Source organism: Manis javanica, chromosome 2, assembly GCF_040802235.1.
Source record: "Manis javanica isolate MJ-LG chromosome 2, MJ_LKY, whole genome shotgun sequence".
NCBI classification, from domain to species: Eukaryota; Metazoa; Chordata; class Mammalia; order Pholidota; family Manidae; genus Manis; species Manis javanica.
In genome coordinates, this window is record NC_133157.1 from 87,669,997 (window position 1) to 87,692,324 (window position 22,328).

At 40.7% G+C, this 22,328-nt stretch overlaps 1 pseudogene; it reads left to right on the plus strand.

Annotated features, from left to right (window-relative positions):
- The first annotated feature begins 18,416 nt into the window (after positions 1–18,416).
- Positions 18,417–21,379, plus strand: LOC140845556 (ski-like protein pseudogene; annotated as a pseudogene).
- Positions 21,380–22,328: the final 949 nt, after the last annotated feature.

The following is a 22,328-nucleotide window of genomic DNA, read 5'->3' on the forward strand; positions in this document are numbered from 1 at the left end:
TTGCCTTTAATCTCCGCCAAACGCAACTCTCAGACCCCGGCCCTCCGAGGGCTCTGGTTCTGCCTCCTTCACCACACCGGCCCGGGGGTTCTCATCTGGAATTTTGGATTATTTTTTACCTTTAAACGATCCAGTAATTCTCTTTCACCTGAACGACATGAAAATAATAATGACCGGCCAAAAGAGTGAGAAATACTACATCGCTAGTCTAATTGGCTTGATGCGAAGTCTTATACAATTTTCCCCATAATGAGGAAAAATGTGTGCCACCTTTCATTTTACGTTACTTCCACCACCACTCTACCACTCTACTCTGCACCCCCAGCCTTTAACAGCCACAGCTGCAAAGGGATTTTTTTTTTTGCTTTCTTTTTTTTTAATTAAGGTATCACTGATATACACTCTTATGAAAGTTTCACATGAAAAACATTGTGGTTACTACCTTCACCCATATTATCAAGTCCCCCCCATACCCCACTGAAGTCATTGTCCATCAGTGTAGTAAGATGCCACAGAGTCACTACTTGTCTTTTCTGTGCTTCCCTGTGATCCTCCCCCCCACACCATGTGAATCCCCTTCTCCCTTCCTCCCCACCCACCCTCTCCCCGACTCCCCTTTGGTAACCACTAGTCCCTTCTTGGAGTCTGTGAGTCTGCTGCTGTTTTGTTCCTTCAGTTTGCAAAGGGAATTTAAAGAGAATATAACCTGAGTTGCTTTGTAAAAATTGAGCTATGAAAAAAAATAACTGAAAGCCTTTTGGCTAGCCCTAGGTTTACCCTTCTTGCTTACCAGCAGATAGTCTCAGTGGCTATGTTTTTTCCCTTTTATTTAGAGTCTGTCAGAGTTTATACCTGACCCGTATTAATGTAATGTGAAACGAGAGGGGAGAAACATGAGAATGCATTTGGAGCTATTCTTCTAGATGCCCACAGGTTTTGTATTAAGAAAAGATGAACATGTAGTCAAAACAATCTGAGCTAATAACTCCACTGGTATGCAGGACATGCTGAAGAGGAAGCAGCATTTTCCAAATGCTTCTGAAACAGGTCCCTCATTATATCCAGTGAGACCAATAAAAATAAATGTGATCCAGCGTTTTCTTAGCCTGGGTTCATCAAAAAGCAGAGCTGAAGGCTTAGGCTTTGCTCTATCATGTCATAACAATGTCCAGTCGCAGGCTGCAGGAGTCAGGAGCCAAGGGAGTGAGGTGGGAGGGAAGGAGGCCCTCATTAAGGTGGAGGGGACACTGAGCTAACCACCCCTAATTCAACCAGTTAACTGCTTGACCATGACGGGCCTTGTCCTCAGAAGCCAATAAGCCATGTCCTGGGATAACTCAGTATAGAAGAAAAGAGTTTGCCCAGCGGTACCCCTACCATGGGCCAGAATTTTACTCCATGGGCGTTATGTCGCCCACACTCCTAGACCATGCATATGTGGGCCACATGGGGTCCTGTAGCAGATGCCAGGCCTCTGGTCACCTGGGAACCCAGCATGGCCATTTCCAATGACTCTCAGGTTTCCTGTTTTTGCCCCTCTCCCAACACCCCATCTCCCTACACACGGTGACGCAGCAAAATTCTAACTAGAAATTTTCAAGCTGGCAAATGTCTGAAAGATCGTGAATTCTGACCTCTTATTTTACTAATGAAGAATCTCGGGCCAAGACAGTGACTGTAAACGTGTATTGTTGTGTTCCCCAAAAAACCCTTTATTTTCAAATGCATGCAGCTGACTAGATTTAACCAACTGGCCATAGTTTGCCGATCCCTACACAGAAGAACCTGCTTACATTCCTACCAATAGTGCAAGAGGTACAAACTTGCCATTATAAAAAAATACATCATGGGGATGAAAAGTACAGCACAGAGAATATAGTCAGTAATATTGTAATAACTTTGTATGGTGACAGATAACTAATTTTATTATGTGAGCATTTTGTAATGTGTATAATTTTTTAATACCTATGCTATACTCCTGAAACTAATATTATAGCATATGTCAACTATACTTCAACTCAAAATAAAAAGAAATATTTTTAAAAAAGGAAACAGAAGAACATATCCTCACAGACTGGAACCACGATGTCGCCAGGATGCCTCAAGAAAGAGAACTCATTCTTGAGGCAAAAAATGTGATTGGCAAAGAAATAGCCGGCAATATAAAGGTCTTTCAGAAAATAGGGAATTTGAAAAATTATTAAAATACTACTAAATATGTATAGATTAAAATTCACTTAAGAAAATAAGACCCTGACTTTCAGAACCAATGAGATCTCCTATGCCCATATCCCGTGCTGCTGATACTGTGGGTGGTTCCTGTGGGGTCCTTCTCCCTGCCTCTGGAAAGCTAAAACACATTCTTTGGGTTTCCTTGTGGCTCGAGTTTCAGACTGTGTAGGTTTCACCCATCAGGTGCATTCCCGGAAGACTTGAATTCGAAACAACGTTAGGAATGGTTAGTTGTGGTTTGGGGCCTGGGTCTGAGTCACTGTGACAGTGCTGTGCTGGGAGGCTGGTAGTTTACTTGTATTTCTTGATTATGGCCAGGGCAGCAGCTACCTTGGCGCCCAGTTCTGCTGTGGGACTCTGGAAGTCATTCCTGAGAAATTCAGATGGCCTTTTCTGAGGCCCAATAATCTGTAACCATTTGACTTCCTCTGATAAATCCCTTTCTGATTAAACTTCTGAGAATAGACCCTTCTGTCTACAACTAAATCTCAGTTGACACAGCCCCAAGTGGATCATCTTTAATGGCTCAGGTACATAGATCATGTCCTATTAAGTAAGATCATTACCTGCAGCATCTTTAACTATTAAGCAAGTTCTCCAATAAGCTTTGTGTTATCCTAATTGCATCTTTTCTTAAATTACTCGAAGCAGATATTAGTGCCTTCAAATTGATTTTCTCTTGCACTTACATCTTCCGTTTTATTTTTATGCACCTAGCAAAATGTTTATGTGATCACCGGTCCTTGAAGGAAATGATCACTCTGTTTACAAATGTGTTCTTTTTTTTTTCTCTTTATTTATTTTTCTAGTAGGGTATCATTGATATACACTCTTATGAGTTCCACAAGCAAAACAATGTGGTTACTACTTTCACCCTTATTACTGAGTCTCTACTCTGTACCCCATTGCAGTCACCGTCCATCAGTGTAGTAAGATGCCACAGAGTCCCTACTTGTTAAGAACATGTTCTTGACCTGGTCTTCTCTGTACAAATTTTGAGGCAGAGCTCAAACTTCTTATTTCTGTATTTTCACACCTTCATAATCTAACAAAAAGAGTAACTCTGTACTATTTTGCTAACATGGAGAGATTGAACAACATTAATCACAAAATGGTTGACAGTTTTCAAGTTTCATGTCAAAATGACAGCTAGTCAAAATGAGCTTGACAAGGGCTTGATATTGAGAACAGTATTTTCAAAACTAGAAAAGAACAATAAAACAATAACAAAAAAAATTTTTTTTAAACCCTCTGTCTCTACTACAAGTAGTTAATGTTAGGTCAAGAGACAGAGCAGAGCTAGTTTCTATCCAGCCTGTTAGGGGGACTGGCAGCCCTATGGATGAAGGAGAGCAGCCCTCTGTGCCTCTCTCTGCCTCTCTCTGGAGGCAGCAGTCACAGAAATTGTTGTGCGGGGTCTGCCAAATAGCACACGTTGTACAGCTAACCACAGAGATGCTGAGCAATGCCGGGGGAGACGTGGGAGTGCTGTTTTGCCAGCTTCAAGAGTCCGATTGCTTGAAACAGCATAATATCTGTGCAGATTGAGTCGCATCTCTCAGGTGGGTCTGTGCCTTTAGTCAATCTGGGAGCTCCTAGAATATAATTAAATTATATCAGTCCAAACTAGTTATTTATCTAGTTTGTTGGATTTAATGACAATGGAACACTTCCTAACTCCCTGTAACTAAACAAAATGGCACATTAGGTTTTTAAAAGGCATTAGAGTTAATTGCCAGAAATTCAGCCCTTTTTCTAAAATGAGAGACTTCCCAGTTTCAGGTCAAACACAGAAATAGCTCAGAAGTTGTCACTCCTGTCCTTACAGTAAGAAAAAGGCTGAACAAACTGGAAATCAATTGCTTTTCTTGGACTCATCCAAGAAATAAGGTTACAGGGCAAATTGCCACCACAGACTCTGGAGAGAAAAGCAAAATCACAGCTAGTATCAGCTTACCAGAAGCGGGGACCAGAGTCAAAAATGTAGGAATATTACAATGGGGATTTTGATAAATTGGTATTGGCGGAGTGTGGACTTGGAGAATGAGAATGATGGCTGCAGTATTGAGGAGACCCCCCACCAACTGCCACTTTGCGCTTTTACCTCCAGGAACCCCCACCAGGCTCTAGCGACCTGAACAGCACTACCAGTCAACTTGGTGCAGCTGATAGTTATGCAACACTCTGATGCCGGAGTTCTTGTTCACGAAGCTGAACAATGAGCTTCGCAAACACTCAAGGCAGGAGAGCAAGGTACAGGCTTTTATTTAGAGATACAGTGAAAGGACAGAACTTCCGGCTCATGCCAGGAGGGGACAAGAGACTCCGGGGTGGTGTGTTGTCTAGGGGGTTTTATAGGCAGATGAGGATTTTTTGAGAACTTGAAGAAAAGCTTAGGGGTGTGGACTTATTAATTGGTCCTATGATATTTACAATGAACTTGATACAAGTAACCTCCTACTCTGTTGATTTCTCCCCGAGATAGAGATACCCATACCTTGGTCCTGGTGGCAATGAAACAGGGCCACCTGCTCAGTCCCCAAGGTGGGCTGAGGCATGTTTGCTAAAGAGTCAGTAAGTGCAATCTTATCGTTAAGGTGGAATCCTTCTTGCCTTTTACTGTGTTATGGCTGGGCTTGCATGCTAAATTAATTTGCCTGGTTTGCAAAATCACTCCATCAGATCTGAAGGAGGAAAGACAGCACATAGGCCTGGGCCTTTTAGCATGTTAAAGTGAATCTTACACATGATTATAAATGATTAGCATAAAATCAACATGTGCTACTCTCCTTTATCTGGGGTATCTTAACTGATCTCACTGAAGAATGACTCTAGAGCTGCATGTTTAACACAGGGTTTTAGTAGGGGTTTTCCTTGCATGTAGTTACACTGCTCTGACTGTAATATCCTGCCTTGCTTTTTCCAGAGGCCCTCACCCTACTCTGACTACACCCAGGGTCCCTGTCTCAAACCCACCCAATAAGAGCAGAATATACGCTCTTTTCAGGCTTACATGGAATAGTCACCAAGATAGACCTTTCATGGACATAAAACACACCTCAAAAATTTAAATAATGGAAATCATACAATGTTCTCAGACCACAGTGGAATTAAACTAGAAATCAGTAACAGAAAAGTGGCTGGAATCCCCCAATAGCTGGAGATTAAACAGCACACTTCTAGAGTGGAAGAAACAAAACTTTGTTTGTAGATGACATGATTATCTATGCAGAAAACTCTAAAGAATTGACAAAAATCTTCTGGAACTAATAAGCAACTATTCCAGACAAAAAACATCTGGAAACTACAATAAGGTTATAAGATGTATGGTTAAAATACAAAAATCAATTGCATTCATGTACACCACAATGCACAATTGGAATTTGAAATTAAAAACACAATATCACTTACAATAACACCAAACAACAATGAAAAAGTGCTTAAGTATGAATCCAACAAAATATGTGTAAGGTCTGTATGTGGAAAACTCAAGAACTCTGATGAAAGAAAGGAATATCTAAATAGAGAGATATTCCATGTTCATGGTTAGGAAGGCTCAATATTATTAAGATGTCAATTCCTCCCGTGGTGTATAGTCTGTGTAATCCCTATCAGAACCCCTGCAAGCTACTTTGTAGATGTCAACAAACTGATTCTGGGGTTTACATGGAAAAGCAGAAGACCCAGAATAGCCAACACATTATTGAAGGCAAAGAACAAAGTCAGAAAACTGACACTGCCTGACTTCAAGATACACTGTAAGGTAATCACATATTTTAAATTAAAAATAAATGGGGTGGAAGGAAACTTTGGGATGTGATGGATAAGTTTATGGTCTTGACTATGGTAATGGTCTAATGAGTGTGTACTTATTTCCAAACTCAAGAAGTTGTATTCATTAAATATGTACAGCCTTTTGTTTATCAATCATATCTCAATAAATATTTTTAAGTGTAGTGTTTAGCAAAAGAATAAACACCTGGATCAATAAAACAGAACAGAGAACCCAAATACCGACCTCTACAAATACAGTCAACTAATCTTTGAAGAGGAGTAAAAGAAATCCCATAGAAGAGGGATGGCTTCGCTCATAAAGGGTGCTCAGACGATGTCCACAAGCAGCTGCAACAGAAGCTCGCAGACAGGGGCATATCTTTCACAGAAAATTAACTCAAAATGGACCAAAATCTTAAAGTAAAATACAAACGTATGAAATTGTAAAAGAGTAACGAGGGGGGAAATCTAGGTGTGCTTGGATTTCACTCTGAGTTTTTAGACTCAACTCCAAAAGCACATTCCCTGAAGAATAACTTGACGTTGGGCCTTATTAACATTCTGCTGGGGAAGAACAGTGTTTATAAAGAAAGCCTCACACCCTGCAGCTGCCGTTAACCAAAATGGGGATTGGCTCAGCCTCTAAAAACTGCCACTCTATTTATAATACTATTAAACTTAACTCAAGCCAGACAACTGAACAAGTAAATACTCATGGCCACAGTAACCTTTAAATTTTATCAGTGAAACACTTTTCACAATACAATCTTTCCCTCATTAGTCTTACTAATTTTCAGTATGTTTTTCACATTTTTCTCTTTTAGATGCACTTGATAAATAGCTAGTATTTTCTGTGCAAAATTCTAAATGTTTTGTGAGCCCTTGCTGAGAAAAGACCACTGGAAAGATAGTGAGGCACCCTGAATCCAAATCCTACTTTATCATTTTCCAGCCACATGACACTGAGTGGCTCATTTCTTGTTGAGCTTTGCTCTTCACCTGTAACATGAAGGCAAAGAATTCAATGATATATGCAAGATCTTCTCTATCTCAAACTTACTGTGGTTCCATTCTTAACATCACTTTGATACAGGTAATGGACAGGTAAAGCTCTGAGCTGTTCAGAAGTGGTTAAACCCTTTAGAAAGGCCACTATATCTCTCAGAAGAAATTCGACACACGAAATATTTACAGAAGGACACATCATGAGTGAGGTATTGTTCTGAGGATTAAAGTGATGGGACAATATTAAGTAAAGTTCTCTCCCCACATTCACAGTGCTTATACCCTACTGGAAGGTGAAGACATATACTGAGTAATAAACTCACTAGGTTGGATACATTGAATGAAAAACATGGCTCTTAAGAATAATAGGGGCAGGGCGGGGCAGAGCCAGGATGGTGGCATGAATAGAGCAGCAGAAATCTCCTCCCAAAACCACATATATCTATGAAAATATAACGAAGACAACTCTTCCTAGAATAAAGACCAGAGGACACAGGACAACATCCAGACCACATCAACACCTGCGAGAACTCAGCGCCTCGCAAAGGGGATAAGATACAAACCCCGGCCCAGTGGGTCCCGAGCGCCCCTCCCCCCAGCTCCCGGCGGGAGGAGAGAGGTCTGAACGGGAGGGACAAGGAGCCCAGGCCTGCTGAACACCCAGCCCCAGCCATCCGGACCAGAGCGCAGACATAGTGCATGCGCAGGGCCCTGGATACTAGGGAAACAGGGCAGCAGGACCGGTGAGCGGGTACTGGAGGCCGGCGCTGGAGGACAAAAGAAAAGCGAGCAGCCATCTTTGTTGTTGTTGTTGTTGTTGTTGTTGTTGTTGTTTTGTTGTGGCGAGTGCTTTTTGGAAGTCTTAAAGGGACAGGGACCCCAATACTAGGGAAACAGGGCAGCAAGACCGGCGAGCGGGTATTGGAGGCCGGCACTGGAGAACAAAAGAAATGTGAGCGGCCACCTTTTTTTCTTTATCTTTTTTGTTGTTGTTGTTGTTGTTTTGATTTGGCGAGTGCTTTTGGAAGTCTTAAAGGGATAGGGACCTCAATACTAGGGAAACAGGGCAGCAAGGCTGGTGAGCGGGTGCCCGAGGCTGGTGCCGGAGAATAAAGAAAAACGAGCAGCCATGTTTTTGTTTGTTTGTTTGTGGTCGTTGTTTTGTTTTGGCGGGTGCTTTTTGGAAGTTTTAAAGGGGCAGGGCGGGACACTTAGTCCAGAGGTAGGGAATCCGGGGATCTCTGGGCACTCTAATCCCCTGGGCTACAGGGAGCACGGAGGCCCCTTACAGAGATAAATAGCCTCCCGGCTGCTCCCCCTCCAACGCAAATCCACCACTTTGGAGCAGTGGCCCGAGCCAGGCCACGCCCACAGCAACAGCGGAGATAAACTCCATAGCAGTGGGGCAGGAAGCAGAAGCCCTGTCTGCGCACAGCTACCCAGCACAAGCCACTAGAGGTCGCTATTCTCCCAGGAGAGGAAGGCCACAAACCAACAAGAAGGAACGTTCTTCCAGCCGTCACTAGTCCCAGCTCTGCAAACTATTCCTATCACCATGAAAAGACAAAATTACAGGCAAACCAAGATCACAGAGACACCAGAGAAGGAGACAGACCTAACCAGTCTTCCTGACAAAGAATTCAAAATAAAAATCAGAAACATGCTGACAGAGATGCAGAGAAATATGCAGGAGAAATGGGATGAAGTCTGGAGGGAGATCACAGATACCAGAAAGGAGATCACAGAAATGAAACAAACTCTGGAAGGATTTATAAGCAGAATGGATAAGATGCAAGAGGCCATTGATGGAATTGAAACCAGAGAACAGGAACACATAGAAGCTGACATAGAGAGAGAGATAAAAGGATCTCCAGGAATGAAACAATATTAAGAGAACTGTGTGACCAATCCAAAAGGAACAATACCCATATTATAGGGGTACCAGAAGAAGAAGAGAGAGGAAAGGGATGGAAAGTATCTTGGAAGAAATAATTGCTGAAAACTTCCCCAAACTGGGGGAGGAAATAATCAAACAGACCACGGAAAACACAGAACCCCCAACAGAAAGGGTCCAAGGAGGACAACACCAAGACACATAATAATTAAAATGGCAAAGATCAAGGACAAGGAAAGAGTTTTAAAGGCAGCTAGAGAGAAAAAGGTCACCTATAAAGGAAAACCAATCAGGCTAACATCAGACTTCTCAACAGAAACCCTACAGGCCAGAAGAGAATGGCATGATATATTTAATGCAATGAAACAGAAGGGCCTTGAACCAAGGATACTATATCCAGCACGACTATCATTTAAATATGAAGGAGGGATTAAACAGTTCCCAGACAAGCAAAAGCTGAGGGAATTTGCTTCCCACAAACCATCTCTACAGGGCATCTTATAGGGACTGCTCTAGATGGGAGCACTCCTAGAAAGAGCACAGAACAAAACACCCAACATATGAAGAAGGGAGGAGGAGGAATAAGAAGGGAGAGAAGAAAAGAATCTCCAGACAGTGTATATAACAGCTCAATAAGCAAGCTAAGTTAGGCAGTAATATACTAAAGAGGCTAACCTTGAACCTTTGGTAACCATAAATTTAAAGCCTGCAATGGCAATAAGTACATATCTTTCAATAGTCACATAAATGTAAATGGACTGAATGCACCAATGAAAAGACACAGAGTAATGGAATGGATAAAAAAGCAAGACCCATCTATATGCTGCTTACAGGATACTCACCTCAAACCCAAAGACATGTACAGACTAAAAGTCAAGGGATGGAAAAACATATTTCAGGCAAACAGCAAAGAGAAGAAAGCAGGGGTTGCAGTACTAATATCAGACAAAATAGACTACAAAACAAAGAAAGTAACAAGAGATAAAGAAGGACACTACATAATGATAAAGGGCTCAGTCCAACAAGAGGACATAACCATTCTAAATATATATGCACCCAACACAGGAGCACCAGCATATGTGAAACAAATACTAACAGAACTAAAGGGGGAAATAGACTGCAATGCATTCATTTTAGGAGACTTCAACACGCCACTCACCACAAAGGATAGATGCACTGGGCAGAAAATAAGTAAGGACCCGGAAGCACTGAACAACACAGTAGAGCAGATGGACCTAACAGACATCTATAGAACTCTACATCCAAAAGCAACAGGATGTACATTCTTCTCAAGTGCACATGGAACATTCTCCAGAATAGACCTCATACTAGCTCACAAAAAGAGCCTCAGCAAAATCCAAAATATTGAAATTCTACCAAGCAATTTTTCAGACCACAAAGGTATAAAAGTAGAAATAAATTCTACAAAGAAAACAAAAAGGCTCACAAACACATGGAGGCTTAACAACATGCTCCTAAATAATCAATGGATCAATGAACAAATTAAAATAGAGATCAAGGAATATATAGAAACAAATGACAACAACAACACAAAGCCCCAACTTCTGTGGGACGCAGCGAAAGCAGTCCTAAGAGGAAATTATATAGCGATCCAGGCACACTTGAAGAAGGAAGAACAATCCCAAATGAATAGTATAACATCACAATTATCGAAATTGGAAAAAGAAGAACAAATGAGGCCTAAAGTCAGCAGAAGGAGGGACATAATAAAGACCAGAGAAGAAGTAAACAAAATTGTGAAGAATACAAGAATAGCAAAAATCAATGAAACCAAGAGCTGATTCTTTGAGAAAATAAACAAAATAGATAAGCCTCTAGCCAAAGTTATTAAGAGAAAAAGAGAATCAACACAAATCAACAGAATCAGAAATGAGAATGGAAAAATCACGACAGACTCCACAGAAATACAAAGAATTATTAATGACTACTATGAAAACCTATATGCCAACAAGCTGAAAAACCTAGAGGAAATGGACAACTTCCTAGAAAAATACAACCTTCCAAGACTGACCAAGCAAGAAACACAAAAGTTAAACAAACCAATTACAAGCAAAGAAATTGAAATGGTAATCAAAAAATTACCCAAGAACAAAGCACCCGGGTCCGGATGGATTTACCTCGGAATTTTATCAGACACACAGAGAACACATAATACCCATTCTCCTTAAAGTGTTCCAAAAAATAGAAGAGGAGGGAATATTCCCAAACTCATTCTATGAAGCGAACATCACCCTAATACCAAAACCAGGCAAAGACCCCACCAAAAAAGAAAATGACTGACCAGTATCCCTGATGAACGTAGATGCAAAAATACTCAACAAAATATTAGCAAACCAAATTCAAAAGTATATCAAAAGGATCATATACCATGACCAAGTGGGATTCATCCCAGGGATGCAAGGATGGTACAACATTCGAAAATCCATCAACATCATCCACCACATCAGCAAAAAGAAAGACAAAAACCACATGATCATCTCCATAGATGCTGAAAAAGCATCATTTGACAAACTTCAACATCCATTCATGATAAAAACTCTCAGGAAAATGGGAATAGAGGGCAAGTACCTCAACATAATAAAGACCATATATCATAAACCCACAGCCAACATTATACTGAACAGCGAGAAGCTGAAAGCTTTCCTCTGAGATCGGGAACTAGACAGGGATGCCCACTCTCCCCACTGCTATTTAACATAGTACTGGAGGTCCTAGCCACGGCAATCAGACAAAACAAAGAAATACAAGTCATCCAGATTGGTAAAAAAGAAGTTAAACTGTCACTATTTGCAGCTGACATGATATTGTACATAAAAATCCCTAAAGACTCCACCCCAAAACTACTAGAACTGATATCAGAATACAGCAAAGTTGCAGGATACAAAATTTACACACAGAAATCTGTAGCTTTCCTATACACTAACAATGAGCCAATACAAAGAGAAATCAGGAAAACAATTCCATTCACAATTGCATCAAAAAGAATAAAATACCTAGGAATAAATCTAACCAAAGAAGTGAATGACCTATACTCTGAAAACTACAAGTCACTCTTAAGAGAAATTAATAGGGACACTAACAAATGGAAACTCATCCCATGCTCGTGGCTGGGAAGAATCAATATCGTCAAAATGGCCATCCTACCCAAAGCAAAATATAGATTTGATGCAATCCCTATCAAATTACCAGCAACATTCTTCAATGAACTGGAACAAATAATTCAAAAATTCATATGGAAACACCAAAGACCCCGAATAGCCAAAGCAATCCTGAGAAAGAAGAATAAAGTAGGGGAGATCTCACTCCTCAACTTCAAGCTCTAGTATAAAGCCATAATAATCAAGACAATTTGGTACTGGCACAAGAACAGAGCCACAGACCAGTGGAACAGACTAGAGACTCCAGACATTAACCCTAACATATATGGTCAATTAATATTTGATAAAGGAGCCATGGACATACAATGGCGAAATGACAGTCTCTTCAACAGACGGTGCTGGCAAAACTGGACAGCTACATGTAGGAGAATGAAACTGGACCATTGTCTAACCCCATATACAAAAGTAAATTCAAAATGGATCAAAGACCTGAATGTAAGTCATGAAACCATTAAACTCTTGGAAAAAAACATAGGCAAAACCTCTTAGACATAAACATGAGTGACCTCTTCTTGAACATACCTCCCCGGGCAAGGAAAACAAGAGCAAAAATGGACAAGTGGGACTATATTAAGCTGAAAAGCTTCTGTACAGCAAAAGACACCATCAATAGAACAAAAAGGAACCCTACAGTATGGGAGAATATATTTGTAAATGACAGATCCGATAAAGGCTTGACGTCCAAAATAGATAAAGAGCTCACATGCCTCAACAAACAAAACTCAAATAATCCAATTAAAAAATGGGCAGAGGAACTGAACAGACAGTTCTCCAAAAAAGAAATACAGATGGCCAACAGACACATGAAAAGATGCTCCACATCGCTAATTATCAGAGAAATGCAAATTAAAACTACAATGAGGTATCACCACACACCAGTAAGGATGGCTGCCATCCAAAAGACAAACAACAACAAATGTTGGCGAGGCTGTGGAGAAAGGGGAACCCTCCTACACTGCTGGTGGGAATGTAAATTAGTTCAACCATTGTGGTAAGCAGTATGGAGGTTCATCAGAAAGCTCAAAACAGACTTACCATTTGACCCAGGAAGTCCACTCCTAGGAATTTACCCTAAGAACGCAGCAATCAAGTTTGAGAAAGACAGATGCACCCCTATGTTTATGGCAGCACTATTTACAATAGCCAAGAATTGGAAGCAACCTAAATGTCCATCGGTAGATGAATGGATAAAGAAGATGTGGTACATATACACAATGGAATACTACTCAGCCATAAGAAGAGGGCAAATCCTACCATTTGCAGCAACATGGATGGAGCTGGAGGGTATTATGCTCAGTGAAATAAGCCAAGCGGAGAAAGAGAAATACCAAATGATTTCACTCATCTGTGGAGTATAAGAACAAAGGAAAATCTGAAGGAACAAAACAGCAGTGGAAGTACAGAACCCAAGAATGGACTAACAGGTACCAAAGGGAAAGGGACTGGGGAGGATGGGTGGATAGGGAGGGATGAGGTGGGGGAAGAAGAAAAGGGGTATTAAGATTAGCATGCATTGGGGGGTGGGAGAAAGGGGAGGGCTGTACAAGACAGAGAAGACAAGTAGTGATTTTACAACATTTTGCTATGCTGATGGACAGTGACTGTAAAGGGGTTTATAGGGGGGACCTGGTATAGGGGAGAGCCTAGTGAACATAATATTCTTCATGTAAGTGTAGATTAAAGATAACCAAAAAAAGAAAAGAAAGAAAGAAAGAGAAGGGGGATTACTCATGATAGGATAAAACTAACTGTAAATCAATTAATGCATCCTTTAAATATCCTTAATTTTGATCACTTAAAGGATGTCAGATGATCGGCTATGGACGTACACTTTTCTAATAATATTCCTTTCTCTTAAAACAAACAAAAAAAGCAGTTCCTGTGTGGTGGCCTCCAATGAGTTCTACACAATGGTATAAAGGGCATATCAAAGTGCGGGCAAAGGGTCTGTTTGTGTTTATACAGAGGATCAAAGCCTAATTTGGCTACCCAGAAAATGAACTAAGATACGATATGAAGAAGAACTTCCAACATCAGCACTCTCTGGAAAAGACATACCAGAAGATGATCATCAAAAAACCTCAACAAAGATCCAGGCGATGCTGCAGTTGTAGCTGCATTCATCCCACCGGTTCCTGGACTTGCCGTTGGAATGAAGGAGATATCTAAGCTGGCCTGTGCATACAGTAAAACAACAAATTTGACTGGATCTATACTGTTGGAACTCAACCAAGAATTAGGAGAAGTGCAAGTTGTAGCGCTCCAAAATCTTACAACTACAGACTAACCACTGTTAAAAGAACATATGGGATGTGAACAGTTCCCAGGAATGGGTTGTTTCACTTTGTCTGATTTCTCTCAGACTGTTCAAGTACGGTTGGACAATATCCATTATATCATAGATGTAATGCCTAGGGTGGACAAATGCCTAGGGTGCCTAACTGGTTTTCTTGGCATCACTGGATATGGCTGGTAATTATAGATCTGCTTTGGTTATGTAACTGTATTCATATTATGTTAATGTGTGTGCGCAATATAATTAGTAGTTTAAAACTTATACATGCTTAAGTTACCCTACAAGAAGATATGTCAAAGAAATAATCAATCTTCCCATGTTTCCTTCTGTCTGCTACCTCTATAGCTTTTCTTCTTCCTTCCTAATTACATCCCTTAAATAGAATTCATGCCTCATATCGAATTCACCGAGTATCGTAACTCCTCCAAGTGGTAAAGATACCTCAAGACAAATGCTGGGCATAGAAGCCACAGGGCATAAATCTGCAAAGAAGTAAAAAGCTAACCTTTTCAAACAATATGGCTTCTCTCTCACTTACCAACTTTACATTTCCCTGTATGGCCCCAGAAGATGACTGGTTAGCCAGAGACGGGTAAGATCCCTCAAGGGAGGAACAACCTAAGACAGGCACAGTCGCAGGGGGACCATCAGGTGAGAAATTGGGGATCAACAGAGGTGAGGCTTAGAACCTCACCCCCCCAGTTTTGAGAGAAATCTTCTGCATCCGTGGATGTTTTATTGCCCTTGCCTAGCTTGGATTAACACATAGTCTACAGGCACACACCTGATCATCTACATTTGCTCTCTTACAACACTAAACTATGTTTTCTACCTTTATCTTGCATCTACCTACCACTTCAGCATTTTATTAAGAAAATAATAATAATATTAATAAAGGGAGAAATGTGGGATTCACATATAAATCAAGTATAAAAATCAAATGAATATTCATATTTGACCTGATTGTTTATAGTTCATAATGAGTGATCAAAACTGAAAGTTTTTGTGATGACTGCCCTTGTACTGTTCACCATGTAAGAACTTATTCACTATGCAAGAATTTGGTCACCATGTAAGAACTTGTTCTTTATGCTTCAGAAGATTGGAGACTGACGAGAATTAGGCTGGGGATGGATTAATGATTGTGCATTGAGCATTGACTCCCCTATACACAATTTTATTGTTGTTAACAACCATTTGATCAATAAATACGAGAGATGCCCTCTCAAAAAAAAAAAAATAATAATAATAGGGGCCCAAAGATTGAAGAGCTAATTCCAATGAGATGGAGAAGGGAAGGGGTAAACAGAGAAGTTTGTCCCTTTCATACTAAGTGTTTGTAATATGCTCTGTGAACAGTAAAAGGAATATGATTAATATACAGTAAGGCTTTTACCTGATCAAAGCACTTACCTCTGCTAATCTTCCCCAGGAACAGTGCTGTAAAATAGATAAGGCAGCCATTATCGGCACCATTGGAAACAAGCAGAAACTGAGACTCAATAAAGTTAAATAAATGACTTATAATTTTACAATTTACCAGCTAAGGTGGGTTCTGAAATTTAAGATCCACCTGTACCAAAACAACTTCTAGCCCCTTTCTTCTCTAAAAAGAAATCTGCCTTGTTCACCTGGGAGCTAAAATTGGATAAACAGCTGGACGTAAGCACAACTAATTTTGCCACACTCACAACTAAACCATGCTTATTGTAGCTATAATTTAACCAGACCCTAATAAGCAATTTATGTCTTAGAACCATCATGCAAAATAAGCTTTATTACAGTCATTTTAAGGATGAGGGAACTAAAGCTCAGAGAAGTGAAGTGATGTGCGCAGAGCCCCTCACCCAATGTGGCGCAGAACTGGTCTGACCGTCCCGTGGCTCACTGATCTTGGGTATACCTCTGTCCAGCTCGACACATGCACCCTGCCTTCCAGGCCCTCTGCGTGTCCACGGGGTCAGTGGGCAGGAATTCAGGAGGTGAGGGGTGAGGACAGTGGATGTTCCCAAGGACAGACCCACGCAGACTCCAGCACTGCACGCCGAACAGCAAGGGTGCAGAGCAGTGTTTGGGCAGAACACCATCCTAGAATAACAGGGGTGCTGACATGGACGATACGGAACTGTACTGGTCAGAAGATGTTACACTTTCCTGGAGATTATTTTGAAGTCTAAGGAAGTAGGAATCAATTGTTTTAATATCATTAAATGTCATGTAATATAATTTAGCATTCTGCTACTTTAAAATTAGAGGATTCACTTACATAGTTATTAATGATCTGTGCTACTCATCTTAAGTTTCACTCAGGGGCCCTGACAGGAATAACAGAAGCATGACAGGTAGTAGAAGATGGCATCATCTTCAGGAAAATTAATATAAAAGTCAGGTCTTGATTCCTTATCAAAGCTACACCGTTCAGAAGTCTTGGAGATGCTGGGCATCTCTGTAACTGCACGTTTTCCCAGTTGATGTGGATCATTGCCTTCTGCACTGTTTTCACACTACGTGTATGTTCCAACGTCATCCATCTTATTTGTCAGTTTATAACAGCTTTGCAAAAAGCATGTGAATTGCCTCAAGGCTGGTAATGAGAAATCTTTCCAATGTGTGCTTCACAGTTTCCTGTATCAAATAATTGGAAAAAACCTGCCCTGTTCAAAACTGTTCTTTAACTTGCTTTCTAAAAATTTTCTCTTATTCATTCACTATCCACTTCTCTTAGCTTTACTGTGACCATCAACTTTAAAAGCCAAGGCCTTATTCTTAAAATGCAAAATGATGCAAAGGCTTATTTCAGCTGGCCATTTGCCCAACGAAGAGGAAGATTTACTGAAGGTCTGTTAGGTGGCGTTTTACTCTGTAACCTTTCCTAGAGAATCTCTCACCAGGGAGATTAATAAGGGCTGGGGACATGGACAGGTGTTTAGTTAAGTTCCCATAAAAAGAGAACCTAAATGGTTAGCATGTAGGTGACCTAATGCATTCTCCAGCTCAGTCCCATCAGCCATTTGGAGGTGCCAATGTATCTTTGAAAATTTTCATTTTTTCTGCCATTATTAGAAATACTGGGGAGCCGTGGAGACCTTTCCAAGATGAAATGCCCCTGCCTCTGCCTCAGAAATACAAAGTTATTCATGATTTTGTGTTTGCCAGTAATACCTGCTTATTTCTTTTGCTGCCATCCTCCCATTTCTCTGTATTTTTTGGTTAATCTGCTTAGACGAGCAGGAAATTAATAACTTATTCATGATACATATTTTCAACATATCCCCAGGTTTTTGCTTTCCTGGGAACTGGCTGTATCAATGTTTGATCCACAGACAGTCCCTGATTACTCACACTGGCTGGGGAACATCACTACCTTATTCCCTAAAAATACTGTATTAAAAAATTCATATTTTTGTTTTTGTTACTCAGTGTATGTCTGTTCAGTTGGACAGAGGGATGGTCAAACAGATTTACCTGATGTTCTGGAAATGTGGCTGTTGGGTTACGTGGGAGAGGCCACCTGGTGCAGTAGTCCCGCTGTCTGCCTCGGCCTCTGCCTCACACCCTTTCAGTTCCCCCTCCTTGGGGACACCTTTCACCACACTGAGGAGCACCAGCCCAAGCTAGACTCCCCCTTCCCTCTAAGGATGCCATCCGGCTTGATAAGTGAAGAACCTGAGTGTCCTTTAGCTCTAGATCCTGTCAGACTATCACTGTAAACCTGAAAAAAAGATATTTAAGAGATTAGTAAATGTGATGAATGAAGCTGGGTGATAAGAAAAATGACCATTTCTAGAAGTAGTTAAAAAACAAAGCAGCCCAAATGAAAATTGGAGGGGAGATAATCCAATTTGTGTTTTTCTAGTTTGATATAAAATACTGTCCACACCAGGTCCAAGTCCAAGCAAAGGGCTAACAACAACCAGAGCTAGGTCTGAGCTGGGGGGGGGCTCCCTCCCTGGGCCCCACAGCTTCTGTGTGTGCGTGGGAGCTCCAAGTTACATTCAGAAGGGGAGCTCCTGACCGGCCGGAATCTGGAGCGGCGATGAGAAGACTGTCTGATGCCAGGGACAGCCATGGCTGTGCGCTCCACAGAGAGAAAACTGACCCTGAGCTCTCCTGCGCCAAACTGTCATTTTCACACAAACTAGAGTTTACTGGAGAAGCTGCTCTGGGGCAGTGTAGTGTCTGGGTACACTTACTCAGAAATACGGCTGAATGAACTCAAGGTGGCCCCAATCAACACTGCTCTGGGTTATTTCCACCCCAGACTGGGGACAGTGAGGCTGCTTGCCCCCCCTGTGAGGTTAGCCCCATCTCTCCACCCCTGACCTGCCCACTAACCCACCCTGGGAACCCCCATCCCAAACTCAGGCCTGTCCAATGGGGCTTTTGAACACCCAGTTGGGGGGAGAGCAAAAGCTCCTTCATAACCTTCAGTCAGAGGGAAAAATGTCAAGAGGAAAAACGATTTCTCACCGTCTGCATGCGGGAGAAAAGAGGGAACATGTGCTTGTCTTGCAGGGGGAAAGAGAGAAGGATACAGTGTTGGAAGGATCGTGTTCCAGAGACCGACAGTGCAGCTAAATGATTTGTGATCCACCATCCTCGAGTCTTGACAATAAAGTGGAAAAATTAGTATATCTAAGACATATTTTGGATTAAGCAGGTTTCTGAAGCTTAGCCACCATTTATTATATCATTTCAATAGGGAAATATGTTCCAGGTTTTTCACAAAACTCTAATGAATCAAGTACTTCTGCACTAAGAAAACTGGTACTGTAAGCACATCAGCAAGCCCAGCCATTCATCAGCTGCATGCTGTGAAATTTTACTTCTAAGAGTAAACCAGTTATTCATAAATCTGAAGTTAAATCCAGCTGGTAGAGGGCTCATTACTCCTCTGCAAGTCATCACTCTTTACAAGCTTATCACTCTTTGTATGACATATTTTTTATCTAGCCTTTCCCGTTTAGGGCACAAATACTCATCTAGGTCATGAAGAGAATGAAGGCAATGGACGGGACTTCACTCGAAGGCCACACAGCTGTCAGGACAAGAGACGGGAGATGATAGCAGCCCTCCAGTGAAAAAATGATGACAGACATTCATGTAAATGGAAAAATGATGATAACCGGATGGGGAGCATGTCAAAGGAACCTGTGCTTCTGTGCCTGAAGCTTTACATTTAAATCCCAGTTTGAAACACACTTTGGCACAATTCCATCTAAGTAGTCAGAACTCCCTGGGTGGATCAGCAGCATTTTCTGCTCGATATTCCCAAGGAAGCATATGTCACCTACTGTATTTCTCCCTCTCCCATCTCAAGTTCTTCCTAGTCCACTCCTCATCCCTTCTGATAGCTCCACAGAACTCACCCAGACTGTGTTGGAAGGGGAGTCTATATCTTGCACTCAGGCTGGAGCAAAAAAGAGACTCTGCCCAAGTCTTAAATTCTGTTCTCCGAGAATTTTCACTCCAGCAAATAAATACAGTCTGTGATGAATTGTACATCTGTTGTTCAAGGTGTACTTTAGACCAGCTTCATATCTTAAAGGTTGGGGAATACTTCCATTCAAGGCCCCATCTTGTGGACTGATCACATTAACTAAATGCACAAAGACTTGGTAACACTTTATTGCGGCCATGCACTTTTCCACAAAGTGGTAGCATACTTCCTGCTAAAAACTCATTGGCCCAGTTAAAGGAAACTGGCAGTGCATTTCAAGTGGAACATGAATGCTTCAGCAAATGTCAGGGTCTATTTGCACCCCAGTTCTATGTTCAGCCTGATGCACCGTGTATTCAGCATCTGGAATGCTGTGGAATGTTTGCGCCCCAGACATTTGTGATGCATTCTCATAGATCACCTGACAAAAGGACTTACCACTGGGGCTTTGAATCAGCCGAATGGCATTGCTATCTTCACATGAAGCAGAAGTACTTAGGGACACCTGAAGAAAAGAAACTGAAAATAATTTTGAAGAAATGAAGGAGAAATTTAGCCTGAGAAATGGAAAGAGAATTCAATCCAAGTTAGATGCATTATCAGGAATGGAATTACAGCCATGGTATCCTGTTATAAAGCAGGAAGGCGACCATGTTTCTCAGACACATTCATTTTTATACCCCAGCTACTATTTGTACCTGTGTGATAAACTGGTTGCCCCAAATATGTCCCCTACTGCTGCTGTATCCCAGTCTAAAGAGGTCACAAAGACAGAGGCAAGTAGGATCAGACCAAGACAGGCAGAGAAGCCTCATAGTAGTTGGAAACACCAAAAATCTGTGTCTTATCCAGATGTCTCACTAGAGAAACAAGAGATAATGGATTTAAAAACAAGTAGAGAATTATGTAGCCGTTTTGATCCATCAATCTCAAGTGATTCTACAAATGAAAAGAAACCTGAGTCTACCAGTTTCAACTCACACACGCAAGGCAGTGACTGGCCATGATGCTGTGGCCTCATCTCCACTTCTGGTCAGAGACGTCATCTGTGAGGATGATAAGGGAAAAGTCGTGGAAGAAGTAATGAGAACTTACATAAAACAACAGGAGAAACTGAACTCAATTTTGCAAGAGAAGCAACAACTTCAGATGGAAGTTGAAATGTTGAGTAGTTCAAAAGCTATGAAGGAACTCACTGAAGAACAGCAGAATTTGCACAAAGAGCTTGAGTCTTTGCAGAATGAACATGCACAAAGAACGGAGGAATTTTATATTGAACAGTAAGATTTAGAGAAAAAGCTAGAGCAGGTAATGAAGCAAAAATGTACCTGTGACTCAAATTTAGAAAAAGACAGATGCTGAAAATGCAGCACAGTTGGCAGAACTGAGACAGATTGGACCATGCCGAGGCTGATAGACAAGAACACCAAGATGAACATAGACAGGAACAGGAGGCAAGACAGAAGTTAGAGATGATGATAAAAGATTTAAAGCTGCAAGTTTTGAAATCATTAAAGATTGCTAAAGAATAGAAACCTTTAAAGAGATTCATCTGTGTATTTCCAATAGGGTTTATTGTTGTTTGTTTGCTTTGGTTATTGAATTCTGAACAACGTGTTTGCCTGAAGATAACCAGGCATTGTGTTCATTTGTAGATCAAAAAAAGTGAAGAGATTGTGTATTAGTACATAAAATTTGACATTTTCCAAATGAATGAAAATGTATGTTTCTTTGTATTTTTTCCAACCAGCTTAGTAACAATACTATGTGGTTTAAAGTTTTAGATAATCTGCCAATATTTCTAATGCAAATTTAGCAGTTGTATACTTTTTAAAAGCTTCATTGTGTGATGAAAAATTGTTATGGTTAATTTTGTTACCCATTTTTCAGACTCAATTTTAGATACAGTGGTGGCTTCATGTTTCAGATATACAAAGCTACTCAAGAAATTGAATCTCCATTTTTTTCACTAACACAATCTACATTCTAACAGTATACTCATTATTAAATGCAAAACTTGCTTTTATTTCGTTCCTTTGTGGAAATAATTTCCACCAATTCTCTTTTTAATGCCTCCTAAGAGACATTTTTTCAAAAGAGAAATTTCGTTGATGAGATTATAGCACACCTCATGGGCATGATGGGGAAGGTTAACATACTTTGTTACAAACTGCTCCTGAACAAAAGAAAACAGATGTGATTTGTTTTTTGGTTGAAATGTGGTAATACGTAGAATTTTTTTTTACTGCAGAACTGGAGGGTATAACATGTAATGGTTTTTGAACTTCTGTTTACATTAATAGTGGTGTTAAAATTTTACTCTTCTTAAGAAAAACTGATACCATTGATGTACATGAGTTTCTATACAATCCATAATTCTCCTGTACAGTTTTTGTATGTAGTTATGGGTGTTATTGAAATTTATATAATGGGTTTGTTTTCCTTCAAATTGTAAAATATTAAACACCTTGAAGCTTAAAAAAAAAAGGAAAAGGAAAATGCTTAGTG